General features: G+C 41.6%; 1 protein-coding gene across 3 annotated transcripts in view; it reads right to left on the reverse strand.

Moving 5' to 3' along the window:
• trim62.1 (tripartite motif containing 62, tandem duplicate 1) overlaps window positions 1–17,864 on the reverse strand; it is a 46,852-nt gene that overhangs the window by 16,589 nt on the left and 12,399 nt on the right. The window lies entirely within an intron of this gene.

Genomic DNA, 17,864 nt, shown 5'->3' on the forward strand with positions numbered 1-17,864 from the left:
AAAAAGAACAATACAACAAGAATGGTCACTAGCTGTCCGTTAAGACAAGCTCCTTCTGGTAGTGCTTATGTGATGGAACAGTTCTAAGAAAAATCACTTTTCTACACACCCCTCATCTTCCCTTTTAACACACATAATTTGCCTTAACCACATTCTCTAGCTTGCGTAGTCTGAGTCATCAACTTGCAATTCACTATAAAAGGCATTTCAGAGTGCCTGCTCAGTGGACTGTTTACCAGATGGCAATTTCTACTTCATTTTCAGATTTTAATGGACTGCAAATGTCAAATAGGCACACAAATATGAGTGCACCAGTAAAGCTGAGACCAAAAGCAAAGGTCTTGACTGACGTCCTATTCATCTCTCTAAACCTCCGTGAGATCACCTCCCTTGCCTACGATTCTCAACAGAAATGAAAAGGTGTGCAATGAAAACACTATTTTAATACCTGCACCAACAGAATCAAATCAACATAAGTTCTTTTTGCATACACATTAAAGTGAGTGTGACCAAATTATTTTTAATGAGTACATTTAAAAATTTAGCTGTGAATAAACTGGAGATCATTCAACCTGATGAGTAAAACTGGCTTCAAACTGCAGATAAACCCAGAACAGCACCATTAAGAGCTTGATAACGGCCATGTTTTAGCTTAATTCAGGCCGTCCACTTGTTGCACAGACCAACAAATTTGCTGAAGTTCATCTAGTGCCAGTAACTTCTCAGAAGTCCAAGAGATCAGAAAACACAGACGGGCTAAAAGCCTGGCATGATTTATTGATTAACGAACAGCAGCCCAACCCATTCTCTTCATGCATGAGGAGCACCAGGACTTGTTTTTCACAGTGACTGTGACGCGAATAAACAGAGCATGGTGATGCTTTGGTTTGAGGGGAGAAAAGGGAACCTCAGATAAATAAATAAGAAATAAAATGAGCCTCCAGAGATTTCCTTGCCAGGGAAAGTGGGCCTCAGCGGCAGCGGGCTTGGCAGATTCAGGACATGCGGTCCACCTCTGTGCGCCCGCAGGCAGAATGAGGACGAGAGAGGAGACCCAGTCTGGGTTGTAGCAGCCCTGTGGAGAAAGGATCACTACACACACCACCGAGTGCCTCCCACTAAACAGCACTGTTTGGCTTACCATGACCAATAAGCTGCAAGTGCTTGTCAGTGGCTCTGTTGGCAACAGAGGAGTTATGCTGTGCATCCACTTGCACTTCTTCTTGCTACATTCCATGCATGCCACTGGTGGGAGTTTCTATGCGGTTATGAAAAATTAAAGAATCATAGAGGAAAAAAATGATCTTGGGTAAGTAAACAATCGTACCTCTGCTTTTTAAAATTTGTATTTTTAACTGATTTTCTCCCCAATTTTAGTCGTCTCCAATTCCACCCGCTACTTAGGCCTCCCCCAATCATATGATACTACCAATGCTAGGAGGGTCAAGGCTGCACAGGCTTCCTTCGAGACCTGTGAAACCAGCCAACGCTTCTTTTCGAACTGCCGCTCACGCAACGTCATTGGACAGCTGAACGCACTGGGAGGAAAGCACCGTCAGATCTGTAACGTCAGCTAAAAGACACCTGCACTGACCAGCACAGCGTTGGGGGAGAGAGAGCGAGGCCAATTGTGCTCTCTTGGACTCCCGGCTACGGACGGCTGTAACATCACCAGGGATCGAACTCGCAATCTCCTGATGACTGAACCAACGTTGCATCACTCGATAGCCTTTTTTATGCTTTTTTAACTTTCAGAATGCATCAGTCATCCACTCAGGATGGACAGTTGGCTCACTATTCCTGCCAGCAAGCAAGCGACCTTAGCAAGTCACCTTCGAGTTCCACATAATTTAAAATGTTGCCTTCCTGCTTGAGCAATGTAAGCTCCATTTAAAGTAATAAATTATCTCCACATCTTCACAGTCGGTATCAGTTAATCAAGCATTTTCATTACTTTGCACTCAAAGAAGAGATGAAATGTGAAGAAAAATAACACATGGACGAGGACTCGCTCAGTCACTCCCAAACAGCTTTACTAGATGAGACAACATAACATAAAAATACTATTAGGATCATCAGGATATGTATGGCACATTGCGCAAGCGTTTCAATTATAAGATTTTTTTTTTTTAATCATAAAATCTTAAATGCTGTCATGCAGCATCTTCTACAATACTAGCCCTTTCTAGACTTTAAGGAGTTAACTAAAGTGCTACACTGCAATGAGCTTCAAAACTCTAGTCACTCAGGCGAATGCAGGGTATGCATTCATACAGCTTTTCAACACTACCCTTTCAAGGACAAGGACCAGAGAGAAAACAATTCTCCATTACTCTCAGGGAACACGGTTATACATTTTAATGATGGGAGTGCAATGGGATCAGCAAGTTTCAGGTCTCCCACTGTGAATTCTCTAGACTTGCAGGACTACAGCAGGGTGAATGGGCTGAGAATAGGTCAAAAAAAGCACCGGTGCTGGCTCTGCAGAGATCCTCAGGGAGCAGGACTGCCTACACACCCTTCTTGCCAGTGCCGATTTCAATTTTCAGCCTGTGTACCTAAGAACCGCAGAGCAGTCAGTGAGCCAAGGAAATACCCGGTACACTTTTTTTTTTTAAAGCAAATGGTTATTGGATCATTATACAATATGAATTTTTAAGATCGTTTTTGTCAACAAGTTTCTTCCCCGCCTCCCCGGCGGCAAAACTAAAGCATATTCAGAGGGCCAAATATTCAGCAGGCCAAAAGCAAACATCTGCAGTGATGCCGCATGACGGAAGCTGTAAACAAGTTGTCCCTGCAATGTTATGCACACTCGCGCAGCATGAGTGTCTGTGTAAGAGGCTGTGACTGCAGAGCAGGCCGAAGCTAGAGTGGAGAGGCAGCCCACGCCCCAGTCCATCCACGCTGGTCAGCCCAAGTCTGACATGACATTTCCCCAGGACGCCGCACGGCAGGGAAAGAAGGTCACTGTAGGCCATTATAAATCCAAAAACTCATTCCACCCCGGCTCCGTTCCTCTTATGCTCGCTTCAGGGAGCGACTCGAGGGAAATAAAAGATTAAAAATAAAGATCAGCGCCACTCGATTGTTAAGCACGCACTTCGGACTTTCAACTGCACTACTTTCGTCAAGTTTCTGCACTCCTCATTATAGACAACAGCTTGCTGAAGAGGAGCTCTAAGCCTTCTCACTTGCCAGCGCTGATGAAAGCAAGCAAGATAAACAAGACAGCATAAATAATGAGAAGAGTCAGGCATGCAGGGTTCTCACACACACGAATGCACTTACAGACAAACAGAGAACCTGAAAGCTCAGGTACGCTGTGTGAGGAGCTGTTTGTTTTATCATTATTGCTGCTCATTCGATGAGCAGCAGGACACTTTTATTGGTTCTGTTTTTTTATTCTGCGGTGATGAATAATGCAGCAATGCAAATCACCTTTTCTAATTTGACCCCCTGTTTTACCAGCACCCATGATTCCACATTATGTGAAATGCATTCACCCCTAAAGAGCAGTCCTTGACAACAGCAGTATAATATTGCTTGGGGATGGGGGGGTGGGGTGGACAAAACTCCTCAGGGCTAACCATACAATCGCATTGGTGCTCCTTAATAACACTCCCGGAAGGCATAGTCTTGCAAGGACACTTTGGCATAACCTTGTCAGAGTCCGTGTCATAATTCTCCAGGAGCTAAACAAGCCCAAGTGCACTAAGGCCATCTCTGTCCTTTCTCGTTTTGACTGCTGCGTAAATCACAGCTAAAGGGGCTGGAAAACTGTCATCTGCACTCCTCCCTCATCAAAGAACCTGTAAGTCTTGCACTGACACAGAGAGGAGGATTGCTCTGAATCACGGTGGGGGGGTTAGCAACACATGAGTCATCTGGCCAGCAACACGCATTCTCCGCCAGGACACGATACAACACAGGTTTCTAGCCCGGAGTGAAGATGTGCACGACAAAGATTAGCTGAAGTTGGCTCTATGGATACCAGAACGATGTTCAGAAGAGATGAAAACTGTAGAACAGTGGTGGCAGCTATTGTCTCAAAGGAGTAAAAGTAAAAAGACTGAAGCTCAAGATATTTGAAATCTGGCACAGTGACCACTGTCTGTTCTGTAAACATTCAGTGTTTACGATCTGGCCATGCAAGCAGTTTTTCAAAACAAGTTGGTGACACTGTGATTGCGGGGAAAAGGCTTGGATTATGTTACTGTTTACTGTTTAGTGCTTACTGGCACAAACTCACAGTTTGGTGAAGACTACTGAAAAACATCTAAATGAAGTGCAAAATTTGGTTCAAACCTGACTGTTTTCGCTTGATTTGGCTGCTTTTATCAAATTTCTAGCCAAACATGCTCAAAGGCACACCGAACAGAGTTGATTTACAAGCTTGCCTTCTGGACCGACTTCATATTGGCGTCATCCGTTTGACTTTCTTAGGAACGATCGTGCATTAATTCTTTTGGTGAGGTACAACCTCCTGCGCGCTGGGAGCAAAAGTCAGCAGATTGTGCTACGATATGGAGCTCTGTGAAGCAGGACAGGGCAATGGGCAGTTATGCAGGGTGATAATTCAAAGACGTGGCGCCTGATTCTCACGCATCCTGGTGCATTTTGTGCTTTAACCCATATGAAACACGCTGGCAGGAAAGGCAGGGAATTATTATTTGTTTAGAAATTTGATCCTTGCCTTAGAAAAGAAGGAAAGAAAAGTTAATCAACGATTCTATTAATGCAAGGACATTTAATTCCACGTAATTTAGATATTTCGAAAGGTACAATCATCAGGAAATGTTCATGCAATATTAATGCCACTGGTGTTTTCAATGGTGTAAAAAAATGTAACTTTTTTTTTTCTTCTGCCAGCAATGGCGTGCATGTGTTTGCTGGTGTGGTCAACACATTCTAAATTTGGTGATAGTTTTTGTCCTACATACCAGGTCTTTTTTTAGTAATTCAATGCAGTAATGGTGTCAGAACTTGCAAATGCCACTTGGTACCCTACATAAGGGGGGAGAAGAGAGATCCTCCAGCTTTTCTTCTCACGCGTCCTCTGATGTGTCGTTCATTTGCCGCCACTGGCAGAAAATCAGTTCGTACAGAATTGCTGCATTAGGACGAAAACTCCAGCGCCTCCCTCTATTTAAATATCAAACCATGTTCGAGTTGCGCCTCCAATGCTGCTTTTCCTCTAGCCTCAGCAGAGACTACAGCCTGTGGGAGGGAGGCTGCACCCTGCAGTCAGAGCACGTCGTTCCCTGCCACAGCCCACTGACACAGCTTGCAGCAGCAGCATGACGATGGAGCTGAGACACAGTCAATCTACAGCCAATCCTGGGCACAGTGCACCATACACACCAAAGCAGGCTGGGGGCCTGGAGGGAAAGCTATAATATTAGACTGGTCTCCCTTCAGAGGAAAATGCAGTTCAATCACACTGGATCTGACAGCCACACTGGCAAGACAACCGATGTGGTCACACTTAGTGTGCCTAAGAAACAAGCTATGCAGGAACGAGTAATAATTACAGTTGCATGATATATACAAACTGAACACTTACACGCCATTATATACTATAACGCCACGTAACTGATTCTGATATGCTTTAAATACTGAACCCACATTAATGAACCAGTGCTGTAAACAGTGTTTGATCACGTAGGCCAAAAGAGTGCAGAGAGATCTTTCAGTGTGTCCCAATTCAGGGGCTGGATCCTTCGAAGGACGCAGTCTTCAGTATTCTCTAAAGTTCTCTAAAGATGGAGCCACAAACTCAACAGTTGTTTATTTTTTCATTTATTAAAGCCGGAGATGCTTTCCTGACACACAATGAAAAATTGGTTAGAGGCTTATTTGCATATTCAAGATTCCTGTGAAACCGCGAAGCCGTTATCACACTAGCAAATTACTTTGTTACTCCAGTTAAGCGCTGAGCAAAGCAGCACTCGTATGCAGACACCCAGCAACTGAGGTGATGGAGGTTGTGCTTTTGGCGTCAATCACTGCCACAGCATTCAGGCTCAGACAGGCTGCACTGCATGTCAGAGTGCTATAATGAACAAAGCTTCAGCTTCACAATGACAGAACCAGTCTATCCTCTTGCCTGTCCTGACCTCCCTTCAATTGCCACTCTACTGCACTCACCAAAGAAAGAAGACACAGGCTCACCAGCTCCCTAATTGATGGATGTCAGCTGGAAGATTGGGGAGATTAGAAGAGAAGCCACAGGGACAGGCGGACAGCAAGAGCAAATTGGTCAGTCACCAAGCAAGAGTTGGTCTAGACAATGGAGTCTAAACTGGAACGATACTGTTACAGAATTTATAGTATAACGAAATTCATGAATAGAATATTAAATATTTGCTGCAAAGCAACACTGCAAGGATGTCAGCGTAAAAAAAGAAAAAAAAAACCCAATGCATTCTGGGGTTGTAAAATTGCTACAGGTTGCCTCAGGAATAATCATCTGTCTTCTGGATCTTACCTGCTTGCTTCATCTCCCCTAAGGGTCTGTGCCGTGAGCATGTTGTGGCTGACAACATTGTTGGCTTCAACTGAAAAATGTCATTATTTACATTACACTATTACAATTTCACATTACAGAGCAGGGAGCTGTAGAGGGGAAAATCTGTAGGTGCTTTTCACTCCGTAGGTTAGAATGTAAATGAAGAGTAAAAGGCTCCAGATGTTCCGCAAATCTGGATTTTCAGGAGCTGAAGACTAAAACACTGTGCAAAGACTACTCCACATGCCCAAAACAAAACATTCAACTTCCATCTGGACCAAAAGTAACACACTAAAAACGAATAGATATCTGGGAAAGATTTCATACCATAAGCTAAAGGGTGCTGAGAATAATCCATCACCTAAATAGTACAAAAGTATCAGTGAAACAGATGGACTACAGTCTGTAACTGTAGAACTACGAAGTGCAGCTATACAGTAAGTGGAGCTGATAAAATGGACAATGAGTGTAGAAACAAGGAGGTGGTCATGATGTTATGCCTGATCAGTGTATACTATAATGCTACATAACTGTGATTCTGACATGCCTTAAACACGGAAACCACATTAATGAACCAGTGCTGTAAAAAGTGTTTGATCACTTTGGCCAAAAGAATGCAGTGCAATCTTTCAGTGTGTCCCAATTCAGTGCCTGGACCCACAAAGACTAGATGTTCCGCAAATCGGGCTTTTCAGGAGCTGAAGACTGAAACACTATGCAAAGACTACTCCACATGCCCAAAACAAACATTCAACTTCCATCTGGACCAAAAATAACACACTAAAACTATATAATAGCAATATATAAAACCAATATAAGCTAAAGACTCCCAATTTAGGCTCATCATATTTATTACAATACAAAAGACAAACTGGGCCGAGCTCTGTACCCACTCAGTGAAGATCAATATATACAAACCCTGGTCTCATTAATTAACACAGGGATTCCAAAATGACGGTTATGAGAAAAATCTTGTTGCTTTGGCAGAGAAGAGGAAATTCTGGGGTGTTGGCAGACAGTGTATGCATGGCCTGCTGCTCCTGCACAATGCTGCCAGAGAAGACCTGTTGGCATCCTTTACATTTCCACAACAGAGCGCGACAAAGCGCGTTTCGCCCTTCTAACACATGTTGCAGTTCGCAGAACAACCTATACTATTGATATATCAATCAAGTATGATCAGTTATGACTGACTTTCAAGCTTGGGCCTATTTCGGAAGTCGACTTAACAGGTGACCGATGACTCATCTCTCAGTTGGCTGGAGGAGATGTGACAAGTTGAAGCCCTGACTGCAAACAGCCATTAACCAAAAGCTGTGAATAATCAATCATCCTTGAGGTTCAAATGTCAAGAGTAAAAGAGATGCATCTAATCATCTGCCTGAATGAAGAACAATGTGTGGGTGGGAGGAACCTGCCCTTTCTGTGGCAACTGCAGCCCACCTCTTTGCAGAGGCAGAGACATATGGCCTCTGCAGGACTTGGATGGTGGAGAGAAAAGCAAGGGCAAGTTAGTCTCCAAGAGGAGTCGGAAAAGCTCTACTGGGCTGGAAAACACCAGCAGAGAGGGGACAAAGCTACAATGGCCACCAGAAGGCTTTGCATCACTGCACCTGGTTGATATGTTATCTTACAAGCACGAGCACACCAAACATAATATCTTTATGATTCGCTGACAGTATCTGGCTGGACTGGTCGTACATGCTCAACCCCTCATTCCAGCTTGCGCCAACAAAAACTGCATTACTGCCTACATCAGACACCCAGTGCCAGATGGTAAAATGAGTAAGAAATATTGATGGCCCCAGGGCTATGGCGAAAGAAAAATTCAGCGTAAAGCTACATGAGCTGACATAAAATAAACTAAAAATACTCTTTACTGGGGGATTATGGAAAAACCCAATATAAAACCATGTCATCTTAAAAAAAAAAAAAAAAGCTCCTTAGGATTAAATAACCCCCCGACACTCAGCATGTTGTTCATTTAAAACCAAGCAATGTCAAACGCAACGGCATAGAGAATTACATAGCATGTTTTGCCTGTATGTTACTATATACAAATTACAGTAATATCACCAGATCATCTAGTGCCCTCTCTCCAGGGAACGGTAAACAGAAGGCTCGCAAAAGAGAGGAGATGAAGACGCTGGACGCACTGATAAAGCTTTGAACCAGTTGGGGGATTAAGCCCTCACGCACATACACTTGCACGTGCTCACGCACACTGGCAGCTTTATCCCCGGCACATGCAGGGTTAAAACAACATTTGTTTGCTATGTGTGTGCCCAGCTGCCGTGGACACAGCTGTGCGATGTGCTGCATACTGCCACTATTTCGTTTTTACACAACAGACCGGCAGAAACCCATGAAATAATGGTCATTATCACAGTCATATGGTTCTGTTCTCAAGTGTCCCCTGTGAATTCACCCTTTCAGCTCTGTGCTGCATTATCGAAGACAAAGCAGAGGACGCCGCAGCCATTTCACAGTTAAAAGGACTCAAGCTGGGTCAAAAGGGGAAAAGACCATGGGCTTGAACATTACCTTTCACAACACTGAGTGAAAGAGAAATGGACAAGAGTGCCTCCATTTACTGACTGACCAAGAGAGACAGAGTCTGATCTGTTTCCTGACCCGTGCAGCGGTCTGAAACAGCTCCACCTGAGGCTGGTCGGGGCTGGATGGCAACGTGACAGCATGGAGAGAGCCGTCTCTTTGCGTGCATTACCGTCCGGGTCCCAGTAGTAAGGATTTTCTTTGTATTCAGATGCCAAAAAGGAGACAATGTCACCTTAAATATCCAACAGAAGGGTCATGTAGGAGTCAGAGCCTTCTAATCAGCCAAAAATGGGCTGAATTTACACTACGCTTGGCTGATTTCTGAGCTTCAACGTGGGAAATCCCACGATTAGCAAGTGTCGTATCCAGTGTAGTTGTGGGTTGTGTGTGGGCAGGAGGATTTACATGCGGTGAAAGTTTCATAGGACATTTTCCCCATGCTGCTAGCTCCAACACAAACAAGTCAACAAATGAGGACCTGCCGATCTGTACATGCTTTAAATATCTAAAAAATAATGAACTTATCACAAATTAGAAGCAATAAGATCCAAATGGGTGATAATAACACAATCAATAAGAATCTGTGCTCAGTGTAAAAGTATAAGCTGAATATCATTATTCCTCCTTCCCAATACACTGAAATAGACCTTACAGCTCTACTGGAATCATTTATCATCATTTTCTTGTATTATTATACTTCTCCATATCATACACAATTTTTGGCAAGCGATTTAGACTAAGTTAGACATGAGAATGAAACATTAAATGTGGTCTATGCATCAATTTTTAAGGCTATACTGATATTTCATCAATCCAGTGGCATCGATCCATTTGAGAAACATAAAACTAGTTTCTTTTGCTTTATAACACTTGTTTCCCCTCCTTTGCAGGTCTCAAAAAGTTTGATCATCTGCCCACACCATTAAAAAAAGTGAGTGTAAAATATGAAAATTCATGCAATTTGCAGTATAATTTAAAGCTTAATTACTACAACTGTCAAGGAACTAGAATAAATGATTCCAATTAACTGCACCGTTTCATGCAGATAATTATGATTAGACACATTTGTCTTATTTGCTCAAATTTATATGCTTATTGGATGCTCAATAGAGATGTGTTCCATTTTAAAAGCAGTGCATTTTGTTACATCTATATGAGTGGAAAAAAACAAGCTTTGCCGAGATTTATTTATTACTTTAAATAATTCAATAAGGTTATTTCATCATGTCTAATCATGTCAAGACAGGTTTCCAAACAAGACAACACAAACGCAGGGCAAACATGAAAACAGCTGCTGCTTTTGTTAGTTTGCAGCTCGTTGATGTTTCATAGTTGTTTCACAGTCTGCTGAATTTCACATATTGCAGGCATCAGCTGTCTGTTTCGCTTGTAAACGATACCTCAAACTCAACATCCCTCGGTAACAAACAAATTTATAGCATTGCAGCAATAATTTTGGTTTTATCAAGAGAAACAATGGCAGTTGCCATTTAACCCTGTATTTGAACCAGAGGTCTACAGTTGTGGAGCTAGTTATATCAACATACAGCATGCAAGCAGCTTGGCTTTAGGGTGAAGTTATGAGCGGAAAAGCTAGACATTTATTAAACAGTCTTAACAAATTTGTAACTAATCATTTAGCATGTTAACACATTATTAGCATGCTGACTTTGACACTACTTACCCAATAACCCAGACCATGTTCCAGCTTGTGAGTGGCTTTAACAAGAGGAAAGACACCATACAAAACAAAGAGTGCTAAAGGGTTGGAAAATGGCCAGTAGGTTCTTGTAGGAAAAAATTATATGCAATTAATATGCAAATTCCTGATGTCTACCGTATGCAAATGAACAAAAAAATACTTGTTCTGAAATCACACTTCCTAAAATGTTAATCACATGAATCATCAGCACAAACTAAAGAGCTTCACTGTGAAGATCATTAACTCTGATCATCTCTCAGCTTCATTATTAGAGCAAGACGAAGGAGAAAAAGGTGAGATGTGCTGTTTTTCCACCGTTTACAGGCTTTAGCGTCTGTTCAGCGCTGCTGCCATGGTAACGCTGAATGATGCCGAACACGCAGTGAAAAAAAAGCACACAAATTCCAATGTGAGCGTCACATTAAGGTCGCACGGCTACGACTCGGATCCGTATCCGATCTAGGACCTCATATGAAAGTGGCTCAGGTTGGATTTGAAAAGATCACATGTGTCCACACAGCAATGAAAACATCCGACCTGAGTCACATTAGGGCAAAAGGTCAGATTTGTGCCACTTCAGCCTGGTAATGTTCTTCTGAACTAATGCTACGAAAGCAATTTGTACCAAACATCGGAGGAGATCTGTACATCCTACACTCGATCATAAGCAGCAGAGAACTGCACCTGATGAACACATTCTGTGAAACTAAAATATGGCAGACTTCATGCAAACCTGTGTAATGCAACACAACACAGAATGGCAAATACATAAGGGTGGTCCATATATGCGCAGCTTAAAGTGAAAATCCCTGTAAACTGTACGGTCAATTAAGGACTACTGCAGCTTTAACTAGACATGTTAATTACAGCATAGAGAAAGAACACTTCACTGAAAGTGTGTTAATTGCACCACTTCCCAATTAACTAATTGCAAAGCCCGAAACCATAATTTACACCAATTCACGGTTAATTATCAGGACCTTTCTTTAATCTGCAACATTGCTAAATTACTGTGAGACTGTATAACTTTGTTTTTGTGTTTTGCATTTTCTCTCTCTCTTTCATAGTGTCACGTTTACAAAGGTGAAAAGCATTCCTCTAGAGGGCTCAGGAGCGAGCTATCAATTCAATAATTCATAGTGGACAAATTGCACAGTAATGTGAGCCTGGACTCCCAACCGGTCAGTGGATGCAGAGGAAAGAACTACGGAGAGCAATGAGGGGGTAGTAGGTCATAGATGAAATGCAGGCAAGGGCCAGACCCATTTAGCTCACTGCAGGCAGTCTGGCCAGCCAAAGCTTTATTTCCCTCTGACATAGCAGCATCAGAGAAGATCTGCTGCAGTGGTGAGCCTTCCCAAGGGTGATATGGACATGATATAGACTGCTGGCACACAGCAATATCTGGTCCCTTCAACACTTTGAATCGCAGGGCCCCTGGAAAGGAAGCACAGACGCTGCAGAGCCACGCAAAGATAGGAAGCCAGAGGAAGTCAGCAAAAAGTGCCTGTCTAATTGAATCATCTGGAGTAAATCACATACAGCCTCCTGCTCCTTTGCACAGAGGAATTATAGGAGATTACATCCCAGTCTAGCTCCAGCCTAGGAACAATGGTCAGTAATCTGTGCTAATTCTCCCACCTAATCAGTGGTGAGCAGCTCCCAGGCCTGGGGTTTAACAGGGGGTCCACGCCTGTTATCACTGCCTCTAGTCAAAGAGCATCAACACTGTGTGATTAGTAGGGATGGTAACAATTCATTAATTCTCTTAATGCGATGAGAATAATTCTTGCAAATTCCTTGTATCAACAGCCTAAAGACTAGACACTGCATGGCATTGTGGTTGTCTTTTGTATGGATTCCACCTTAATTCTATAAAATCCAATCAATGAACCTTAAGAGGGATAATGATTTTTCTTTTAATGCAAATAACCTGACTTTGTGGAACAGCAGCTCAAACGGCCATCAGATAAAATGTAGGCAGCTAATGTTTTCCTACACTCACATTAATTTGCTAGTAAAATTCTAGAAGTAAACTATTAAATAAGCCACATAAACTAAATAACAATTATACGACAGTTAGTTCCGGCCACGCAAGCTGGTTGAGAAGCGTTCTAACCGTGCTGTTATTTCGCCGTAACATCACAGGTTTTTCACAAACATCATCACTCCACTGAGACGGCGTTGCTAAGCAACGACTTTGACAGCTGTAGGAGACGCTCAAGTCATCTGAACGTTTTTACTTCTTACTTGGCCACAAAGACAGAAAGGATATTTTTAAGATCACATTTGACCGACAGCCGTTTTGGTCAGACTCTGGAGATGAGACGACACTAAATTCCCAAACTGTCGTCACCACTGAGCAGCTCTTCAGTCGGCAGCTGTGACAGAAGAACCTAAACAATCTGGAATCAGCCAGAAATGAACCCAACGCCATTCGCCGAATGTGTCTGATCTTCGGAGTCTGACCAAATCAGACTGAGCCGTAAAACTGACCCAATAAAAAACAGAAAAGCTGCTCAGTGGTGACGACCAGTACAATAGTAGTTTGTAGAGCTCGTTACTGTGACGTTGTAATAAGCTTCTCGTTAAGGAGCTATAATTAGGAGGAAGGAACTGAACATTAAAACATATTAAACGCCGCGTTCACAGCCAGTTTATTCATTTCTCACTGTATTTATTTAACTGTTGTATAAAAGCAGTAGAACTCTCGAGGAGTGAGTTATAGTATATAATATATACTATAATATATAGAGTATAACACCACGGCTGTGACGATCTACGGCGGCCAAATCACAGCCGATGACAGTCCCTCTCAGGTTCTACCGCTTAATTATGAAACAAATGAGCTGAACTGACGAATCAACACAAATTTGCTAATCTACATGACCAACGTGTGAGAAGTGTAAAAAATTCACTTCATACATCAATATTCCAACAGAAAGGTATTCCTTTATTCACCGTCATAGAGTGTTGTGAAAAAGTATTTGCCCCTTCCTCATTTTCCTATTGTTGTGTACTGGGCACATCCAAAAATTGAATTGTTGGTAATGTTTTATTAACACTGAATAAACCTTTTCCCCATTTAACACAAACATACAGACCAACTGGAAATGTCATTTTCTGGAAACAATGTTTTAATAAACTCTATTTAGTATAAATAAATTGAATGTGATGTGACAGCTTTCTTACATACGTCTTTTACAACAGAGAACAAGGTGTTTATGCTTGCAACAGTGCATATGGAATAACAATAATAATAACAATAATAATAATAATAATAATAATAATAATAATAATAATAATAATAATAAAGCATATTGCAGGATATAAAATAAACATTTCTAAAACAAGCAGGTTAATATCTGGGAAGTCAAAGATACCCAAGTTTGCTTTTTTTTTTTTCAATTAGAGATGGAAAAGGTTTTTTTTTTTACCAGATAAACCAAAACTTATGTCACAACTTTTTTTTTTTGAAGAGAAATGACATTAATATGCCTTTTATCACCTTTAATTTGTCCAAAAAGTCAGTGGGAACTATGGCAGTGCCTACTGTGAATGCTTTTATAGTGTTAAAATGTAAAATTAGGCAAAAAGAAGTTCTCAGTTTATACATAATGGCTCACCCTGCGATTCGGTGATGTCCTGGAAACCTGCTCAGCTCAAACTTGGTTACTTTGTTGAACAGACACTCCTTGAGGGGGCAATTACTTTTTTCACATGGGTGATCTGCATGTTTGAAAACCATAAACATGCAAAATAACTTTAAAAGGCATTTTATGTTGGAAAAGGGTCTTTGCGTAACATAACAATTGGCTTATATCTCTATAGGTATTCACTGTGACATAATGTGCAACAACAGAGAAAACCAGGAAAGGAGCAAGTCACTTTTTCTTGGCTTTACAGGGAGAATTCAGGCTAAAGGCACGTTTGAATAAAAGTATGACTGGCCTGTTTTATATTCTTTGGGACAGGTAACTTCCAGATCACTGGAATAATCACTGCCACTGCTAGCATGACAGGCAGAACCACAGAGAATTCCCTGACTAAATGATAATAAGCAGCCTCTGCACATTAACACTCAATTTACACGTTTCAAGCAGCAGTTTACTTAAGCAGCACTTCATCAGTTGGGCATTTCATTTAATTTAGCCATATGTGGAGGAGTGTGTGTCTCGTCACAGTGTCAAAAGTTTCTTGTGATCGAATAAAGCTCATCATCAGTGAAATGAAGTGAACCAATAACAAAGATTTATCCCTTTTAAGCCCCTCCCTCCAGCGTCTCTTCAGAAACAGGTATCAGCAGTTCAACCCAAGTCTTAGGTATCAATCGACGACTTCCACTTTCTCTCTTGCGATGACTGACAAATCCTCTTCCCTTGGGGGGGAACCAGTCAACACTAAAGTACTGTGCAGTCTCCCATCAGACTGGTTCCACTGCAAACAAAGCACTCTCTCAGCAACTACATCCAGCTGACACTCTCGCCAAACACGAATCCAACATGAAAGAACTCATTTCTATGGAAATATGGAACCTAGCAATAAATCTTCGGAAGTTTCCCCAGCAAAAGCACTTTAATCCATTTACAATTTTGGAATGCAGAAAGGCTCAGAGCCACTAATATGTAGGTCAAGCTGTTCAAAGATTTCTAATACTTTAAAGGGGAAAAAAGACAATGCATTTCTGTGGAAGTACCCAAAGTTCAGGGTCTTGCATAAATAAGCTGGACGCTGTCTGAACTATTTCAGATCCAAAGCAATACCTCCAAAAATTCTCACATCTTTAAAATGGCAAAAAGTAGCCTAAATGTTGGAGCTCTAGCGGTTACGGTGAAGCACAATGTTGGAATGTTAAGCACATGTCCCATCCCTGATCACGCACACGAAGCATGAGGATAGAGCGAATGGGTGTACAGGACGTGTCCACAACAAGGAGGTACATATAAACTCAGATTTCATCCCAAAACTCCAAACATTTTGTTAGAGAAGCAAAAGGAATTGTGGGCTGATGCGAGTATCCAGCACTTTTAGAGTACATATCTGCCGATGCAGAAACATTAACATTTAAAAAATTGCAGAAATTGGGTTTAAAGCTGCCTGAATTAGCATTACAGAGAAATATAACAGGGTTACAAATGCAGTAAAATGATTCAAATGATCAAGACAATTTCGCATAATCCAGAGTGCAAAACATCACCAAATAATGGATTGAAATACTGGTCAAATCTAAACAATCTGTCCGACGCTGAGCATGTTTACTTCAGCAATATTCCAATACTGCACCTCCCCTTCTTTCACCAGTGAATGGTTCACTGGCTGTGATGACATGACATCAACAATTCTATCATCTTCTACTTGCATGACCAAATTATTTGTAATAGCAATTCACTACAAATTAATTACCGCACTTTTAAGGCAAAATATCACACCCACTTTCTATAAACTGCATATTAGGGCTGACACAATTATTTGATATCATCGATAATGTTGAAAAAAATTCCGTTGCCGTTTTTTTTTTTGTGAGCGGACGACTTCATGTGATGGGGACAGTAATTCACTTCTAGCGCTGTTGCTATCTAAGGAGAAAGCAAAAGAAAATAGAACTTTGAGCTGAAAACAGCCTGGCAGCACTTTCTTAAAATAAAGTTAGTCACATACAACAACCCTGTGTCACTACATGACTTTCAAAGTCTGAATAGATTATAAAACACTGGGCATCTCACACAATCAGACTGGCAGATAAAATATTCCTAAAATATTAGGAATCATTCACTCAAACGATTAGGGATCACATTTGACTTAACTTTTAAGCTGCTGCTGGACCGAATGGAACTCAATGAACCTGCGCAAACGTGTGTTTTCCAGTTACTAGGAGAACCGAATGAAAGTTAGAGCAGCTCGCTGCTGTTTTCTCTGCCATTTGCACGGACACAGTAAAGAAGCAGCAGGTAAACGTGCTCACTGTGAGGCTCACTGATTTAAAAATGTGGTCAGTTTGGTATTTTTTAGCGTTTTAAACGTACATAAACTCGATTGTGCTCGTGCATAAAGCTCACTAAAGAGCTTTGCTCCATATGTGAGTGACTTTTTTGCCATTTTTCTTTGTTCACTTGCTGGTTTCTTTCTTTCATGCACTCAGTTTTCATTGGCTGTTGGAGTCGGTTCAGACTGAGTCTAGTTTACACTAGATTTCGCTCAGAGACGGGTTGGAAAAAACTGGACGTTTGATAAACTCTGACTGCACTGAAACTCGATCGAGAGGCCAAAAATCTGAGTCTACGCCCTTCAAACACGACTCGACCCTCCCTCCAACTGTCGAGTCTGACTGACCCAAACAGCCAGACTGACTCAGCCAGACTGAGAGTAAAAGTTGTGTAACGTAACCGCGGCTTCAGCTTTCTCAGGACTCACAATGTCACCTTTGACCACTTGAAAAGAAAACATGTTAGCATTGATTCTGAAGCAGCAGAAGAATCGATAACTTTCCCTCAAAACTGGTCCTTCCTGACGACACACGGTTCATACTGTGAGTTGTCAGACTGAGCTAATGCCCTTACAAACATCACTAAAGCTCATATTACATTAGACAATGTTAGGCAGCTCATCATGGCACTGCATTACATACAGTAGTACAATTAAATGAATTGGCTTCAAATAATTAAAACTTTTTTGTACACATTTTTCAGGTCATATCTCAGTCTGTCAGAACAGCACTAAACATTTTATGTTACAGCTCTTCACATTAAAAGGACACATTTGAGTCACAAGAATAATTAACTAGCAAAATATTAATTTACTGCATATTAAATATATTTAATTAATACCAGCTTCTTAGTTCAATTAGCAAATGCTGGTTAACAGTAAAGAATATGGCATACAGCAAGCTTTCACGTACACAGAGGAGGCACAGGAATGTGCTAGAAAACTCACAGGTTCCACAGTGTTTCGTGCACAGCAGGTGATGAAACATCTGCCCGAAGACACAAGCTATGCTCCGGAGATGAATGCCATTCCGTGACAGCATCGTGACAGCTCTCGGCACTCCTGCTTTACTCTGTAATAAATGGGAATGCCCATTTCACATCCCCCTGT

The sequence above is a fragment of the Pygocentrus nattereri genome, chromosome 21, assembly GCF_015220715.1.
Source record: "Pygocentrus nattereri isolate fPygNat1 chromosome 21, fPygNat1.pri, whole genome shotgun sequence".
Classification (NCBI taxonomy): Eukaryota; Metazoa; Chordata; class Actinopteri; order Characiformes; family Serrasalmidae; genus Pygocentrus; species Pygocentrus nattereri.